Here is a 17751-nt window from a genome sequence, read left to right as displayed (position 1 = left end):
CACGCCGGAACGGACGTCTGTGCATTTTCAGCAAGCTTTGACATCGTTCTGCAGCTTTGCTTTGTTTTTGTCACTTTATTAGGATGATATATATTTAAGCCGCTAAATATAACTGGCACTTAATACATGCTTTGCAATTGCAACCTTGAAGTAACCACCTTCTGACTTTGTGCGATTTTCTAGCCGCGTTCACGCAGCAGGTTCTATACGCCTGTCAAGTCGATATCATAAAAAGAGACTGCAAGCATGACGCGAGAGTCGAAAAGACGAGACGATCGAGCAGTTCATCTTGCTTCACAGTGGTTAAAGGCATAGGCGTGCGCAGGGGGGGGGGCAATGGGGGCGAGAAGGGGGGGCGCAAAGTCAGCCCTATACATTGTAGGGGGGGCGAGAAGAGGGGCGCAAAGGCAGCCGCATACATTGACATAATAGGGAGGGGGGCGCTGCGACGAACCTTCGCCCCCCCTGAAGGGGAACCCTGCGCACGCTTATGGTTAAAGGGGTACTGACACAAAATTTCGCGGCAAAGATAGCCTGCTGGATCGATTCCCGTGTACGTGCGTGTACCATCTGCAAAATATCGACAGCGAATAAAGCTTGGAAGGTATTTTATATGAGTTTTGAAGTTCGCGAACGCGATCCAGCATTATAGGCCGCACCTAGCGCGTTGACACCCTCGGAGGTGACCCGAGGTGACCCCCCTACTATGGTCCCTTGAATACTGGCTAGTCTACCGTCCGCATGGCGCACCGTATGGAGAGGGGTTGACGCTTTCTAAATGACTCCGCAGGGGGCGCTGCGCGCTTTCTGAATGTCACCCTCTGCTCTCGCCTGCTTGTTCGTTGTGTTGTGTCGCGGTGCTGTGGATCGTCCGTTGTGTTACTATGACCACAACTGCGACGGTGTGTTTGCTGGACTACGTGGACCTCACCTCATCAGTCTGCGGGAACGAATGACCATCCAACTGCAGCACAATTTTTAATGATTGTTCACCAGCATTTTATAACATTGCAAAACCACATAAATCAGGAAATTGTGCCCCAGAAGTTATCACTGCTCTGGCTTCTCTTCCTGAGGTACAAATGGAAAGCAAGATTGCTGTACTGGATAATTTGATTGATGGAGGAATGTTTGGTGGTGCTGAAAATGCACTGCAAGGTTACGCCTTGCGCAATATCAGTTGGTCGGACCACGCGTCTTCTGTGACGGCAAAAAGCCATGAAATGCTTATTTATGATGTGGCAGGATACACAGTAAGATCCCGAGGGATACTTCCTGTAATGAGTGTACATTGCTGCTCTCTGTGGAAAAGCGTGGTGCTGTGTATGATGCTTCTTAATCCACATCAAATTTCGACAATGGAGGTTTGATATACTCTTCGGGCCCTCTTAAGGATATTATAACCATCCTTGAGAACAGCTTAACGACATTTTTCAGCGTAAATAAGCTACACGAGCAAAGAAGATGACTCTTAAGGGCCCCTGTTTTTTGTTTGTGAAACACACTATTTAATGAGAACTAACAGACAATAATGCCAGGAGAAGCATACGGGATGTTATTTGTAGTAATTAGGATATAAATGTGAAGAAAGTAAAGTGGATGAAAAGATAACTTGCCGCCGGCAAGGACTTCACTATTTCACATTTATATCCTAATTACTACAGATAACATCCCGTTTCCCTGGCATTATTGCCTGTTAATTCTCATTAAATAGTGTGCTACACGAGCAAAGCATTCTGGACTTTGCCAATTTCATTACGTGGGTACAGCGGCCTGCACTAACATGCACTGAGCGTGCACAGCAAATTACTTGCCAAACATTCTTCTACGGCTGCGCTTTTTTGTGAAGGCCCATTAACAATGAGAGAACAGCAAAAAAAGAGCAGTGAAGCATTTGAAAATGAGAAGATGTACATAATTTTCCTACCTGTGCAATTTTTCATATTTATTTGCTTTCATAACCCAGGTGAAAATGTGTTACTGGGAATCCAACTGGTTTCGACTGGTGTTAACTGGGATCAAATGGTCCCAGTTGCGGGCCAGCTGGCCCCAGTTGGAAACCAACTGGTCCCAGTTGATTCCAGTTGCAACAGGTTCCAGTTAGCAGCTGGTCCCAGTTACAACTCAACTGGTTCCAGTTGATTCCAACTGCAACTGGTTCCAGTTAGCAGCTGGTCCCAGTTACAACTCAACTGGCCATCAACGGGAACCATGACCAGCTAACTGGAGGCAGCTAGTCCCAGTTGCAAACCATATCCAGTTATATTGGAAGCAAATGGTCCCAATTGTACGCTAACTCGAAGTGCGACCAGTTACTCTGGTTGTACGATTCTTCACAGTGAACGAAAAAAAAAATTGAACTCGAATGTATACGACGTAGCATTGCTGGACTTGAGCGAATGGGTTTTATCCAAGCGTTTTTTGTGTCATACTCACAGAAGGGTACCTGATCACTGGCCTAGTATTGTAAGGGGCCGTTATGAACACAGATGATAGGACGATGAGAGAATAAGAAAATAGCGTCTCATGGTTTGTGACTGAATTATCTCTTTTTTTTTTGTTTAGACGCCATCCTCCTCTTCGCGTTGTTTTAACCCCATTACAATAATATAAAGTCTTACCTGACCTGATATGTTTTTTTTTTAAATCGTGTGTAGCGAAGCTACACACGATTTAAATAAAGATGTTTTAAATAAAGATGTTTAAATAAAGATTTAAATAAAGAAATAAATATTTAAATAATGATGTTAAATAAAGATTTAAATAAAGATGTAAATAAAGATAAATAAAGAATTTAAATAAAGATGTTTATTGGCGGACACTCGGCGAAGATGAGCGACAGCGACAGTCAAGGCGGGGCCGACTCTGCGCGAGCTGCGCTCTGTCCGAAGAGGGCAACCCACTAGAAGGGGCCGGAGAGGACGACCCACTTCAGGGTTCCAATAAGCTTCGCTACACGTGTATTATCGTCGATTATTCCGTTGCGCGAATGCGCAACACAGTGCACTCAAACGTCGGCTTGTTTTAGCATCAGTACTGCTGTCCTGTTGTCAATCTTTTTACGTCCATCGCGGATACCCGCAGGCGAAGCGGGCCCGATTGACGTCGGGGTGTTAATATTGCCGTTGTCTCACTGCTCGATTGGCTTGTGTGCAGCACAGCGATTACTTCCGTTCGTACGACAAAGAAAAATCGAGCAGAGCCGAGAGCTACCACTTCCGAGACTGCCGCCGACATGCTGCTACCATGCTGTCAACACAAATGACACAAACGCACGCCACACTCTCTCTGCTCTCTTTGATTGTGTGATTAGAGGAAGAATAAGACGCCTAATTTCTGCAGCCCTATAGGGAGCACGGCGCAGCGTCTGACTGCTCTCTCCCCAACTACCTCGACAGCCGTCACATCAGTTTCGTATCTCATACACTCAAACAAATGAAGCAGTAAAGTAATGAAACATAAAGATTACACATAAAATAAACTGAAAAGAATTATTTCCTGCCAATTCCGCACTGTTTAATGGAAGAAAGAAGCTCGATAATAAAGGCAGAAAATTTAGAAACACAGCCATGCTAGTTTCGTACACCACATGTGTACGAGGGCTAGCTGCCGAGTGGTGGAAGTGGTCTGTGGTGGTGGTCCGAGGAAGCGGTGTTTAGTTGTGCTGTTTTTCAAAAGGAACGTGCAGTCATGGCGTGCGTAATTTAGATTTTGTCGATTTAGTGTTCGACAGTTTCATCTCTGGAAGTCTTTATGGGTGAACGCCGCACAAGTGTTTTTTCCTGTGACAACACATATGTGGATCCATTGTGTGCGGGATGCTGTGCAAGCCTGCGCCTTGTCGGCGATGCAGCCGTTTGAAGGTATAACTATATATCACTTATGCTTCGAGTGCTAGTTGTTCAATATCCTAGAGAATATCTAGATATGATGCAATGCAAAGTGTTTTGAGTGTTCAGACGATGGAACGCCGCATTGTAAACAACGTTCTTTCGGCACTGCTCTGTAATATGTTTGTTTAGGGGTTTGTGCGGACTGCTTGCTAATTTTCTGCCTTTTGTTTTGGAGCATCACAGAAAACGAGTGCCGTGCAATACTTGTATTTTGAACGGCATGCTAAATAACTATAAAGTATACTCGTGCAAATTTGTAGCTCCGTCCGCGACTTTTAAAGAAAGCGCAAAGGAGCCCGTGTTTTGCACTGCAAAGGGATATTCCCGAACCTGTTGCACCTGTAGGTACATACATTCGAGTGGAAACAAAGATGCTTTCGATCGCCTTACTGCCCGTAGTTATGTTTTTGCCGCTGAGGTAAGCGACTTAAATAAATCGGATTACATCCGGCATGATCTCTGGAATAGTGTTCGTAGTGTGAATTTTTAGAAGGCTGGTCTGCTGTGTATATTAAATTGATATGGCTATTCTGATACATGCATGTAACATATGTTACCTCTTATTTTGCAGCAACGCTCTCCCATTGGTCACGGGAACGCGAATCTCACGGAAAAAATTCAGGATTGCCGCCAAACACTAAAATATTTGAGTGCTGTGTAATGTTTGTAAAATAAACATTTGATGGAGTATCCAAGGTTGGTTTTTTTTATCTTGCACAGGAGCCCCAGGAATTAAATAGCCTCATCAGGTTTAATTTTTAATGGGGCCAGCTTCAGACAGTAGTTCCTAAAGGGACACCATTTGCAACGGGAAACTGGCTCTTATTAGATCTCAGTAAGAGCCACTGGCCCCCGCTGGGACCCACTGCCAACTGGTCCCAATTGCAACTGGAAATAACTGGGACCAGATCAAGTGGTTTATGGCAGGATTCCCAGTGGGGACCAGTTGTCAGTGGGTGCCAACTGGGACCAGGTCAAGTGGTTTATGGTCAAATTCCCAGTTGGGACCAGTTGCCAGTGGGTCCCAGTTGGGAATTCGGTCCCAGTGGGTCCCAACTGGGAATTTGACCATAAACCAGTTGAACTGGTCCCAGTTGGGGCCAGTCGTTTCCAGTTGCAATATTTTCACCTGGGAACCACTTTCGTTTCCCCGTTTTAGTTTTTTTTTATGTTCATGCCAATAAAATTTTTGAAAAAAAAAAGTAAACAGGTTCTTTCAATGTCAGTTGGTGCCGTGCCACCTGAGAAACAACCTACTCACAGTACTACCATGCATTCTTTTGATATATGTGCCTCGGCAAAGCAAGCCTTTGCGAACGAAAGCACGTGAGAACGTGTTAATCGATCCGGTTAGTATTTGCCATGGGCGCAATTACGCTGCAGCAAAAAATATTGTAAGAAATTGTCAAGCTGAACGTGCGCCCGCGCTTCGGCGACACGCAGCGGGTCGGCGGAGCGCCGCTCCCCAGCATGAGGACTGCTCGAAGCGCCACCACCCGCATCATTCGGTAAGCGTGCTCGCTCCCCTCGGCGGACGGCAGACTAGCCAATATTCTAGGGACCCTACCCCTACTTCCCCTGCGTAACCGTTGCAGCCGGTACAAGTTATAATGACGTCGTAGCCGCCATTTCTGTTTTGACACGCTTCCCGACGAATCGCTCCTCGCCAGCGGGTCAAACCTGAAGTGATTCGCCACGTCGAAAATTCCTTCGATCCTCGCTGCAAGAAAATCGTCGCCATCAGACGACGACGAGCCCGATGACGACAGACCACGCGGAAATGCGTCACTGTTCTGTGTGCTCACGTGACCTAGCGTTTCACTCGCTAGGTGATAGTTGCACCCGGCAGCTTGTCGTTTTTGGAGCTCTGTCAAACCGAAACTGAGGCTGTGTCGGTAATGAGGAGCTTGTAATTAATTATCTGTCGCGCGCTGCAGCAAACGATGTGCCGTGTTATGACTAACAGGCCCCCATCAACACATTGCAGCAAAAAAACGCGGGTCGAAAATTTTTGTGTCAGGGCTCCTTTAAAGCTCAGCTAGCTGCCTCGCGTCTTAATCGGCGCGCGTGATTCTCCAGCGGCACGGAGGACTTGACTCTAACCTTCTCAGGAAACAGTGCCATGGCCGTATAATTTGTTTTTCGCACGCCGCAAACGTTTGTTCACGATAGTACATGGCTGCTACTGTAAGCATGCCATATCAAAACAACACTCATATGATTTGTAGTCCACAACGCCGAGTATCGATAGCGTGTACGGCTTCATTTCGGAGTGCATGTGGACCATTATTCAATTATTCATATTTAACATGACAGAATGAGACTTACCTGGAGGTATAGTCCTACACGGTGTAATCGCGACTTGGGAAATGCATTTTGCTTTGAGTCGGGCGTCGTTGTCGTCGGTCGACTGCTCTTCACCGTTAAAGGGGCCCTGCAACACCTTTCTTAGTTATATTGGAATAGTCTCATTATTGACGTATGACTCTTCACGAGTCATATGCCGCAAAAATTTTTCGAATCCGTCAAGTCTAAGTGGTGTTAAAAAATTATAGAGATCACGTTCCGCAGCTTTCTCCCTCAACTCAACGCCGCGAGCGCGCGGAGAGCTAGGCAGCGAGTTGAGGGAGGGAGCGCAGACGAGCGAGGCTCCGCCCAAGAGCGCCGGCGGAAATTTTTTCTTCATTTTTTTCTCTCTGACGTCTGGGCGCAACCACGTGGTCTGTGCCGCCACTTCCGGTCGGCTTGCGTCGTTCTCGTCGAGCGGAGCCGTATCGCGCGTGCTTGAAAACTGCGCGTCAATGTTGGGTGTGCACCTCGAACGCCGTAGTGTTTTCATCGCTTTGCCAACCATGGAAGCAAACCTGCGCGCTCGTTTGGAATGAATGACAGCTGAGATCGGTTTCGGCCCATACTCCGATACACCGCCTCGTAAGACGGCACTGGCAGACGACCCCGAAGCGCCGCCATTACCGGACGCCAGCATTGTTATCGGAGACATGCTGCACGGCTGCCTCGGTCGGTCGTGAGAACGTGCCGACGATGCAGTTCCCAGCTGACGAGGCAACACTCGAACGGCTGCCACTCTCAACGGCAACCGGCGATGGTCAAAAGCACAGAAATATTCACGCATTAGCGCACTCAGGATTTCTCTCAGGGGGGGGGGGGGGGGGGGCAAGCACATTGCATAATATGACATTTCCTTGCTTCAGCTGGAGTAATGCGACAACAAATAAAATACCAAATAATAATAATAATAATAATAATAAAATAATAACATGAATTATGATGATGATTATTCAGCGTTTTACAGAAAGGTCTTGAAATAACTTGACAAGGCCAAAAAACCGTTCAGTGGAGCAGTGCACGTAGAAAATAAACTACAAATTGAACCGACATGTCGGCTGGCTGGCGGTCGCGCAATGATGTTAAAACTTTATTACTATGGTAGGTAGCGCATACAAACAGGACGCAAGAAAGGCACATGAAGACACCCAGCGCCGTGTGTGTGTTTTCGTGTGCGTTTCTTTTGTCCCGTGTATTTGCACTACCAGTGTAATAAGAAAATGCCATACGAACAAGCCCGCATGTATGGCAACTTTAACTCTTAAAAAACGCTGCAGCTGATAATTTCCTACGCTTCCTTGGAGTCTCGCCAAACAATAAATTTCAAAGCGCACAATAAATATTACTTATAAACTACATAGTATTGATTATAAATAGCATGTACAGTTCAATGCAGCACACGTACAGTACAATTCTCAGCTCACGGATAAACTGCATTAGAGCCGCACTTACTGACTTTCCAGCGTAGATTCCCAGGTCACTCCGGCGCACAGGGGCGTAGCCAGAAATTTTTTTCGAAGGGGGTTCAACCATACTTTATGTATGTTCGTGCGTGCGTTTGTATGTGTGCATGCCTATATACGCAAGCAAAATTGAAAAATTTCGGGGGGGGGGGGGGGGGGGGTTGAACCCCCCCCCCTTGGCTACGCCCCTGCCGGCGCATATAGGTTTGGCGGCTGAACCATCCTTAGTAAAAATTGACTGGTTAATGGACGCATGAGACGACGATATCTGCTGAGTTATCGGTTCCTCTATGGACGTAATCGGGCATTCCGGTGTTGTTGCTGCGTCGCTTGAATATGAACACGAAATCCTTTTTGGGTAGTAGGTGAGGATGTGTTCGACCATAGCCTCTTTCGACTGGCGCTTCGAGAGAGGGCTTCAGATTCACGCAGCAAACACAGCAACAAGTTCTAGCAAGCAAACTGAACGTGCACGCATGTGTGCACATCAAACTTTGTAGTTTCCGTCCGATGTACATGCAAAAAAGAAGTGGTAAAAAGAATGGGCGAGAGACGTTTACTGAGAAAAAGAAAAGGAAACGTGCCGCCCCAACAGACCTTCCGCACTTTCCCAAGGTTCTTTTTTTCTTAGCAGACGTCGTTAAAAACATTTACTTCTTCTGCCACGGCTTCTTGCTCCTCCCATCTTTGTGACGGCCAGACTCCGCATGGCATGCCACGGCCGGCGCGCGCCTCCAGACCGGCCGTGGGCATGCTTAGAGTCACTGTGTGCGTGCGATGCTGCGACAATGGCTGGCGACGCACACACTAGTTGCTCCAAGGCTTGCTCAGAAACAGCCTCCGTGGGTTCGCGGTCGCTTTGATGAACAAGCCGCTTGCGAGGTGGCCTTTCTTCTCGCCGCACTAACACGTCTCGTTCGTCCGCTGTCAACGAGGTTCAGAAAAAAAAATGCGCGACTACTCCGTTGCAGCCATTAAGCGACAGACGGTACCATTCACCAGCAGCCCCAAAGAAAATAGAAAACACGTGCGTCGAAGCTTGGCGGATGGATCAGATGCCGCCGACGCCTTCTTATCTTTAAAATTTGATTGAGCATTGTCCCGAAACCATACGGTTCCCTCTTCGGAGTTTGAGGAAGGGAAACACATGAATAGGGCTTCTTTTCTTGTTCGGCGGGTATGGAAGGGTGCTTCAGGCGGCGGCGGTGCTTGTCGGCAAAAGAATAGAGCAGTGCAAGGGCTTGACCGGAAGGCATGAGTTGAACAGTGGAGGGGGTGGGGAGCTTTTTAGACGGACGCGTCGAAGTGGGTACGCAGATGCCTCTCTCTCTCTTTTTTTCTTTCTTTTTTTGTGTGCTGTACACAAGGGGTAGGTTGCATTGAGCGCGGTTCACGTTGTTTGGGTCGTTAACATATGTCAGGATTCATTTCCGGTAGTTGGTTTCAACTGCGAAAACTGTTGTTTCAGGAAAATTGATTCGGCGGTCCGCGTCCTCGGAATCTTCGGCTGTGAGTTGCGATCTCTTGCAAAATTGGTTCCCGCCTTTCTTTAAGGTTCTCGGTTCAGCTGGTGTCTTGAATTTTCTCTTTCGGCGGCCGGTCATTGGGAGCGATGGTTTCGATCACTACTCGGATAGTAGAGACTGGTGCATTTCTGTGGTGGTGTTGATTGGAAAAGGGGGGGGGGGGTGTTGCTGGATTTATCAGCTTGCGTCGTGTTTTTGGAAGTGAACTGCTTTCTGAATAAATGACTTTCCGTAGCTGTTCTTGGTGAATTTCTTGAATATATCATCTGTTTTTCTTTTGTTTTTTCACGTTGTGCGCTGCAGTATGTTCCGGCTCTTCGTATTAATGTCTAAGACTAATATATTCCGCTTTTTGGGGGGGTCTGAAGAAAACCGAAGATATCGACTTGTGTAGGTGTTTTTGCAAAGTTTTATTTTCAGGCTACGGGAACATCCAAACACGGCCGAGAGTCTTATGTTTTAAGGGCGAATTGAATTCTCGTTCAATGAAATTTATATGAGAGAGAAAAATTATGACGTAGGATCTCTTGACGATCCAAAAACAGTCGTTTAGACGTATCTGAGAAATATTTTTGGTTGCGGCTGGAGTGAAATGAGAGCTCGTCCCTCGATGTGTTCCATTCTTATATTTGCCGTGGCATATGCTCTATTGTAGTAATCAAAGGGGCAAGAAAATAAAAAAGGGGCCAGACTGACAACCCGTGAAAGCATATTTTTTCTTGGAAAGCTGCGCCCCGCTACGGTGGTCTAGTGATAAGTTATGGCGCTCGACTGCTGACCCGAAGGTCGCGGGATCGAATCCCGGCCGCGGCAGCTGCATTTTCGATGGAGGCGAAAATATGATTGAGGCCCGTGTATTTAGATTTAGGTGCACGTTAAAGAACCCCAGGGGTTCAAAATTTCAGGAGCCCTTCACTACGGCGTCTCTCATAATCATATCGTGGTTTTGGGACGTTAAACCCCAGATATTATTATTGGAAAGCTGCTTCCCTGGAAATTTAGGAACGCAGAGCCATAGAGCACGCCATAGAGCACTCCTCAATTTAGGAGTAGATGAGTGATTACAACACATTTCTGGAGCCAGTCAGGAAAAGTCGACCTCAGGACACCTCTGGATATGAACCTTGGACTACCGGTGAGAAGGACAGCGGGGCAGTTACGGGGGGGGGGGGGGTTGGTTGGTCGGCCTCAGGGGGGGGTTACAACCCCCGAAACCCCCCCCCCCCGTCGGTGCGCCACTGTATTCACGTTTTCGGCACTGCGCATGGCGAAGAAAACGGAACCACGCAACTACGAGCAGACGAGCTGTCGGTGAGACCGGAAGTGCTAATATTAATGTTTGTTCGGTGTTTTTAACGCGATAACAGAATATAAACATACATATTATCTACTTATTGAACTCAAAATTAACAACGAAAGTAATAATGAGGGTGTTATCGTGATTATAACATCAGCCAATGGTGGAACTGCCGACAATCGCGTCATATTTTGCGGACTAATACACCATTTGTCGAGAGAAGAGGGAGCGATTTTCAGCTGACGTTGAGAATTTATTGTAAATTCCAGGCCGTGCGCATCGCTATAATATTTGGCTCGCGTGTTCTCGGGAGCCTCAACTACCGATCGGCAGCGCTTTTTGAGCATGCTCGAAAAGTGTTGCAGGGCCCCTTTAACGTGATTGACCAGCCTTTCTCCTTTTATCAAGTTCGCTTTTCGGAAGTGCTTGTCCAGCTGTGAGATCTTTTTGAAACCGCGCTGCAGGCGATACATTTTGAGGCGCCGCGAGAGCTCTGCACGTGCACAGAAGCGAGCGGCAACGCGGTGGAGAGAAGGGAAAACGCGCGCTGCTGACACCCCAGTTTCTATCTTTCTGCCAGAGATGGCGCTGCCTGTCAAGAGCAGCAGCGCCGCTTAGCGTTGCTTGGGAAGCCTATATGGTGAACTAGGTGCCATGGCATGAATGATTTCGTTTGGCTCAAAGACAAACAAGGCGGCGTATGCAGTTCTTTGCTGGCTGCTTCGCATTACATCGATTCCCACAGTGCGTGGGACCTGCCGAATTTTTAATCCTAGCATTCATAAGTTGCTGCAAATACTGGTAACACTCCCTCTAACCACCGCCACAGCAGAAAGGTCGTTCTCCAGTTTCAGGAGGCTAAAAATCTATCAGCGCTCTACATTGTCCGAAGAGCGCCTGGTCGGCCTAGCACTCCTCTACTCTCACAGCGATGTAAACATTAGCCACAGTGATGTTACCGATTGCTTCGCGAAGACTCCCCGTCGTTTGGGCTTTGTTCTTTAAGTTCTCATTGGAGATAGCACGCGTACTCTGCAAATACTTTAATAAAAAGAACTGTCAGACTTATTGCAATTTTTAAATGTAGAATCTTTGTGCTGATATATGTTGTGCTGACTGCTGGTTGTAAATCTTTGTGCTACCATCTTTTGTGAGCTATTTTAGATGATGTACTGTTATACAAGTGTCTGTTTATCAAATATTGTCATTACCTCTAAGGGCCCGCTCACGCTAGCGGCAAGCCCGCCGCAACGGCGCGGTGCCGCAGAACGTCCGCCGTCGCCGCACGCGCGAGAGCTGTCCTACTTGCACGGCAAGCTTCGCCGGCGAGCCTCCGAAAAACATGGCCGCACTGCTAAAAGCGGTTGTCGTCCGCCTCGAATCTATCAAGTGGCCACCGTGCGCTCTGTAGCGCGTAAGCTCCAAACTGATGCTTCCATTTGCTTTAGATTCATGTCCTTAAGCTTCGACAGCAAAGTATTCGTACCGATTCGGCCTCGTTTTGGAGAGCCGTACTCAAATAATCGTTGCTGTAGGCTTAGCGAGTCGAGATGGGCGCTTCCGAATGCTCGGAGGACATAGATTCCGCGTTTGTTAGTTGTTTCTAATCTTCCATAGCTGGCGTCACTTGACCGGACGCCTGCTTGGGGACACTTTATTTGGTTTTACGCGACGCTTTCTTTAATGCCGGGCAGATTAAAACGCTCTATTGACTGCTGAAAGCATGCCTGGCAACGACACGGACGACATACGCACTTCTAGCGTGAAAAGCGCAGAAAAAAAAAGCAAGCAGCTCGAAGCGTCCCGCGGCAGACGCAGACGACGCGGAAAGCCAAAAGCAGACGACGCGGTGCGCCGTAGTCATGGCAACCGCTCCTCCGTCGCCGATTGGCCACGTCGCTCTGCGGCAGACGGAGGACGGCGATAAAATGGGCCTCGGACCTATTCTGCGGACGGCAAAGAACGGCAGACGTGCGCGAACGAAATCGCTTGCGCACGGCAGGCTGAGAACGTCAAACGGCAAACGGCGAGCTGCCGTGCCGCTAGCGTGAGCGGGCCCTAAGAAAAACCATCGCATTTGCTAACGCAAGACCTTTCACTAACATCTTTTGCTATTAGTTTCTTCTACACATATTTTGTATTTTTTCGTCAGTAACATATATTCCAGATTATAGATTTTTCTCGAGTTTATGCTTTACTAGTTTGAATTGTCAAGTGTTATGTTGTTTTTTTCTCTCTCAGTTGTCTGTCTTAATGGACAGCTTTATTCCCAGTTTCTGTACGTGTATATCGCATCTTTTCGTGGCACATAACTATTTGTATTTCCGCTTTGTATATTGTATTGTATTTCCGCTTTCATTCATTTTCCCAAGCTTAATTTGTTATCATTACCGCCTCCCCTCACCAACTTGGCTGTAAAGCCCTTAAAAACGTTATGAATGCTTGAAATATGACTTTCCAGTTATTTTATGAGCATGGTCTTCTCCTTTACAACGTCTAGATTTAAATTCTGATTGCACTGCTTAACTGACATCTGATGTAAGGTGTGAGAAAAAAGAAAATGTTTCAGTTATTGTTTTAAAATATGCAGAAAATAACCGTGCTCTCAATCCCCCTCTCTTGCATAATTATGATGTTCGTGAGAGTGTTTTACATTGGCAGTCGCGCGAGATTATTGTTTGTATGATAGAATTGCTTGTACGCATCTTCCCTCGTATGCATTTTTAAAGGTGAAACCGGTGCTACGCATCAGGTACCTGCAGGTTCATGTTCACAGTGCCCAATAAGCCCAATTCATCTTACGTTCGATGCTCATGTACGGACCCACACAGGGCTTAAAGTCAGGGGGTGCCCGGGGGCGCCCGGCCCCCTCTCCATTTCTCAAGGAGGGGCCCGGCCCCCCCTCGGCAGTACGACGGTGGCACTGCGGCACCCATTTGTCAAGGGCTGGAGTGGAACTTTTTGGCAGTAGTGCTTTGTGCGAGGAAATTATACTGTGCAATTTTCCGAATAATGATTTAATCGCGAATGTTTGGTTCACGGGGTGTCAGAAAAACAGAAGAAAACAGGTATCGTCGTACTGCTGGATGCAATTCACTGAGACACTGAACAGCACAGGCAACGCATCCTGGAACCTGCCTCGCCCTCGATCGCCTGATGTTCCAGAACCCAATCCGGCTACCTCTTACAGAGAAATCACCGCTATGTACAAATCGAACAATCTCCGCTTCCCACCCCCCGCATCGGGCCTGCCCTATAAGGACGAGCGCTGGCTCCTCCGTCTCTACACCAGTACAGTATTGTGCCCGGCGATACTCAAACATTTCAATTCGGCATTCTCTGGGGAGTGCCCGCACTGTGACCATCCGTTCACGGATCCTTTCAACATGGTGTGGGCATGCCCGTCAAACCCAGTGGTCCCGCCACTTCCCTCCCCTTCCTCCCGTACTCGAGAGAGCTGGGAGGCTGCCCTGCTCGGTTGCTCGACCCTAGAGGACCAGCGTGCCCTAGTGACCCGAGCGCGTGCTGCAGCAGAAGCCACAGGGGTCCCGGACTAGAGTCTTCTCCTAGATTTTGTAAGGGGCCGGCCCTTAAAGCCGTCCCCAACCCTCTCCTGACAACCGAGTGAATAAAGTTTACCACCACCACCACGGGTCACCACCCTGCTCAGTGAACAGGCGGCGCCACGGAGCAGTACTACTAGCGCCAATATGTGGCGGGAGCTCGAAACGGCGGGTCTGCCACGGAGTGGCGCGGCGTTTTGAGGCGGCGTATTTGAATGCAGCTGCCTGCATAGTTTCGGATGCCGCGAAATGTCAAAAATAGTTCTTTGCGGCTTCAAACCTGTGCAGCGCTTGGAGGAGTACTTCCGTCGGTCTGTGCTACTCAAAGGCGAGAAGTTGTACGATGCCGGACACGTTTATGACGTGAAGGAGACGGACGGCGTTGTTGTAAGCGCGCGATGCCATTCTCAACAAGGGAAACAACTATACGTCGTCTCTTTGCGGGTTAGTACAGCACGCTTCCATTTCACTCCAAAAGCAAACATTTGCCGTTTCTTCGCGCCTTGGTGAAATGACTTCGCTTCCATTTGTTAGACAGCGCCGTTGCACAAGATGAGCGGTCGCAGCCGTTAAGGCGACTGCGCCGCGCCGGCGTCCTCGCGGGCTGGCAAAGGAATCAAGTAGGACGGTGTTCTGTGGTTCAAACGAAATCCCCCGAACTCGCCCAAAATCGCGCATTTATCACGCTGCATTCGAGCCCTAGCTTGCTGTTCGCTCAATGCAAAAAAAAAGTCATGCATGCGCGGCTGCTGGCAAATGACCCGCGGGTGCAAATTGCCGCGTATGAGTCGATCAGTACTGTACAGAAAGTACTTAAATCTCAGCGGCTGTGACGTTTAATACCCCGTGCTGCACTGTATGCCCTACGGGGTATTTTGCATGTCGTAAAAATGGATTAAGTCTTTGGTGCAAAATATATGGGCGGTCGCTCTGTATGCGTACTTGGGTAATTCGTCTGATTTCGCGATCAGCAGTGAAACTGTTTTGCGTTATTGTGATTACAGCTGCACGAGGCCGACCGCTATGTCCTCGAAGGCTCATGCGACTGCAGGTACGGCGCAGCTGGCAACTGCAAGCATTGCGCTGCCGTTGCCGTTTATATGAACAGAAAAGAGGAGGCGTCATGCACCTCCCAACCGCAGACGTGGAGAATGCCGTCAAAAAAGGCGCGTTCGAGTGACAGGGCACCCATTCACGAACTTTTCGGCGGTAAGTTGGCGCACGAGGAAAGTGCATATGGTTGCATGCAGACGACAGATGCTATCTGCGCGTTGCAGAAAAGTAATAGCGACATCAAGGCAAATTTCCCCGCGCACGCGTATGTGTATACATCTCCAGGCACGCTGCGAATGCAGTATTGCGTCTGAATAGCACTTATATCAGCTGATAACTTTTAGTAGCAACCAGGAATTTTTTTCGGCGTGGGGGTGTTCAACCATACTTTAGGTATGTTCGTGCGTGCGTTTGTATGTGTGTGTGTATGTATGTTCAATCTACACACGCGAAACTGAAAAATTTCGGGGGGGGGGGGTACTCTACCCCCTCCCCCCACCCCCTGGTTACGCCACTGTGGCCCACCAGTCAGTGCTTGTGCACCTTAATTTTCGAAAAAGACCGGGCTGGCAATTCGGCTGCTTGATCAGACGGTAATGCACGTGCGCGGGGCGCGCACGTTTAAGCAAGCGCGGTGAGCCACAAAACAAGCATGTGAACGCCTACCCTCCGAGGCGGCACGCCGGCGGGCACTGCTTCATTCAACTTGGCTCCCCACGGCCGGACTGAAGAAGCGCGAGGGCGTTCCTCGTCCGCGCGCCTGTCCTTTCTTATCTCGATAAACACCTCCCCCCCCCCCCCCCCCTCTCCCACTGCTGGCCGCACCTCAGACGCGGCCAACGGGTCGTTACTCCTTTTGAAATTAACCACATCCTCCTCTCCCACCTTGATTAAAAGTTCATTGAATTTTGCTTTGCTCTTAAGCCAATTTAGAGATCACTTTTTTTCAGCAACATGTCTTTTAGCACAGGTTCTTGATTTCGTTTTCAGAAAACACACACCCATATGTCACTGGCAGAGAGCCAGTGGTACATGAACCAGAATTCCTGCTTAAATACTTCCCGGACCTTCAATGTGCTGCAAACGCAATCTTGAAAAAAATTCATGAAGCTGGAAAAGATGCCTCCGCTGCGACACAGGATAACAATGCTGACATTGAAGACGACATTTCCACGCTTAAGAGCCTTTTAAGAGAACCACCACAGAGGCTTCACGCCTTAGCTGTTGTGCAGACGCAGCCGAGCTTGATAATGAGAAGAAAGTACGATGATCATCATCTCAGCCCTGAGGAATCCTTATACTACAATGAAAATGTTGTGTGTGCCGACACTTTTCGTCTGTGTGCATTGACGAAAGGTCAGTCAAGTAACTTAAGGTGAGTGCTATGAATCCAAAATAATTATTCATGGTTTAGCTGTTGGTACAACATGCACCTTTTCCTATTGTGCGAGTGTCAACAGGTGGCATCAGGAAAGGCGCTTCCGCATTAACTGCTCCACTGCACACACAATTCTCAGAAGTAGGAAGAGCCCCCAGGAATTGGTTCGCACTCTCCTCTATGGACCTAAATTTTTTTCGACAGCCATGGCACATGGTATGTGCTTATCACGTTACAATATTTTGTTTATAGATGCACAACAGCCTTTTTTTTTAGGTACAAAAATGGAACCAATAGCGAGGAAAGCGTTTGAAAACAAGCTCAGCACAAAAGTCTATGAGGTAATGATAATTTGAAAAACCACAGGCTGCTGTCACCTGTGCACATGGGCAATTCTTTTCATGTGAAGAAAATATGCTGCAAATCTTATGCTAAAAAAGAATGTTACATTTCAGGCAGGACTTCTGGTTCATCCTAGTCAGCCCTGGCTGTCAGGAAGTCCAGACGGTCTCTTCTCAACAGGTGAAGACACTTGTCTTCTTGAGATAAAGTGCCCTTATGCGAGGAGGGACGAAGAGATCATCAACCACCAAGAAGAAAAGTGTTTTGTGCCTTACCTGAAGTACATAAATGGAAGGCTTACCTTGTCAAAAACACACAGATACTACACACAGGTGCAGCTACTAATGTTCATATGTAATGTCCAAGAGTGTTTTTTTTTTGTGTACACACAGAAGCAGAACATCATTGTGTGCGTGCAGAGGGATGACGGCTTTCTCTCCGAGGCAGTTGGCGCCCTTGAAGATTTCTATTTTGCCTACTTACTGCCAGAATTGTCCAAATGGCAAGGACATTGACATTGCTTGTATGTATGAAAGTAGGGGTTGGTGCACCTTCCCATTTTCTTTGTGATATTTTTATAATGTGCCATCAGCTCTTGTTTCAAGAGGTTTAGTATGAACCATGCAGCATGTTGTGAGTCACGAAAGCTTACTGCGTGAACTCATTGTCGTTCCCAAAGTAGTTTGAGCAAGTACAGCATTTGATGCTTTAAAGTCTGCTTCTAGCGTTTTGATTGTGTACATATGCGCGGTGCCATTTTTCACCAGTCCTTGAGTTAAGATGATAGTCAATTGCAGTGTGTTTGCCACTGATGTAAACCCTATGGGAAGTGAGGGCTAGTCAAGCTTTTTTCCTTACGTTTTTATCCTTACTCCTTGCAAGGTTGTATG

Source organism: Rhipicephalus sanguineus, chromosome 3 (assembly GCF_013339695.2).
Source record: "Rhipicephalus sanguineus isolate Rsan-2018 chromosome 3, BIME_Rsan_1.4, whole genome shotgun sequence".
Lineage (NCBI taxonomy): Eukaryota > Metazoa > Arthropoda > Arachnida > Ixodida > Ixodidae > Rhipicephalus > Rhipicephalus sanguineus.
This window is presented reverse-complemented; position numbering follows the sequence as displayed.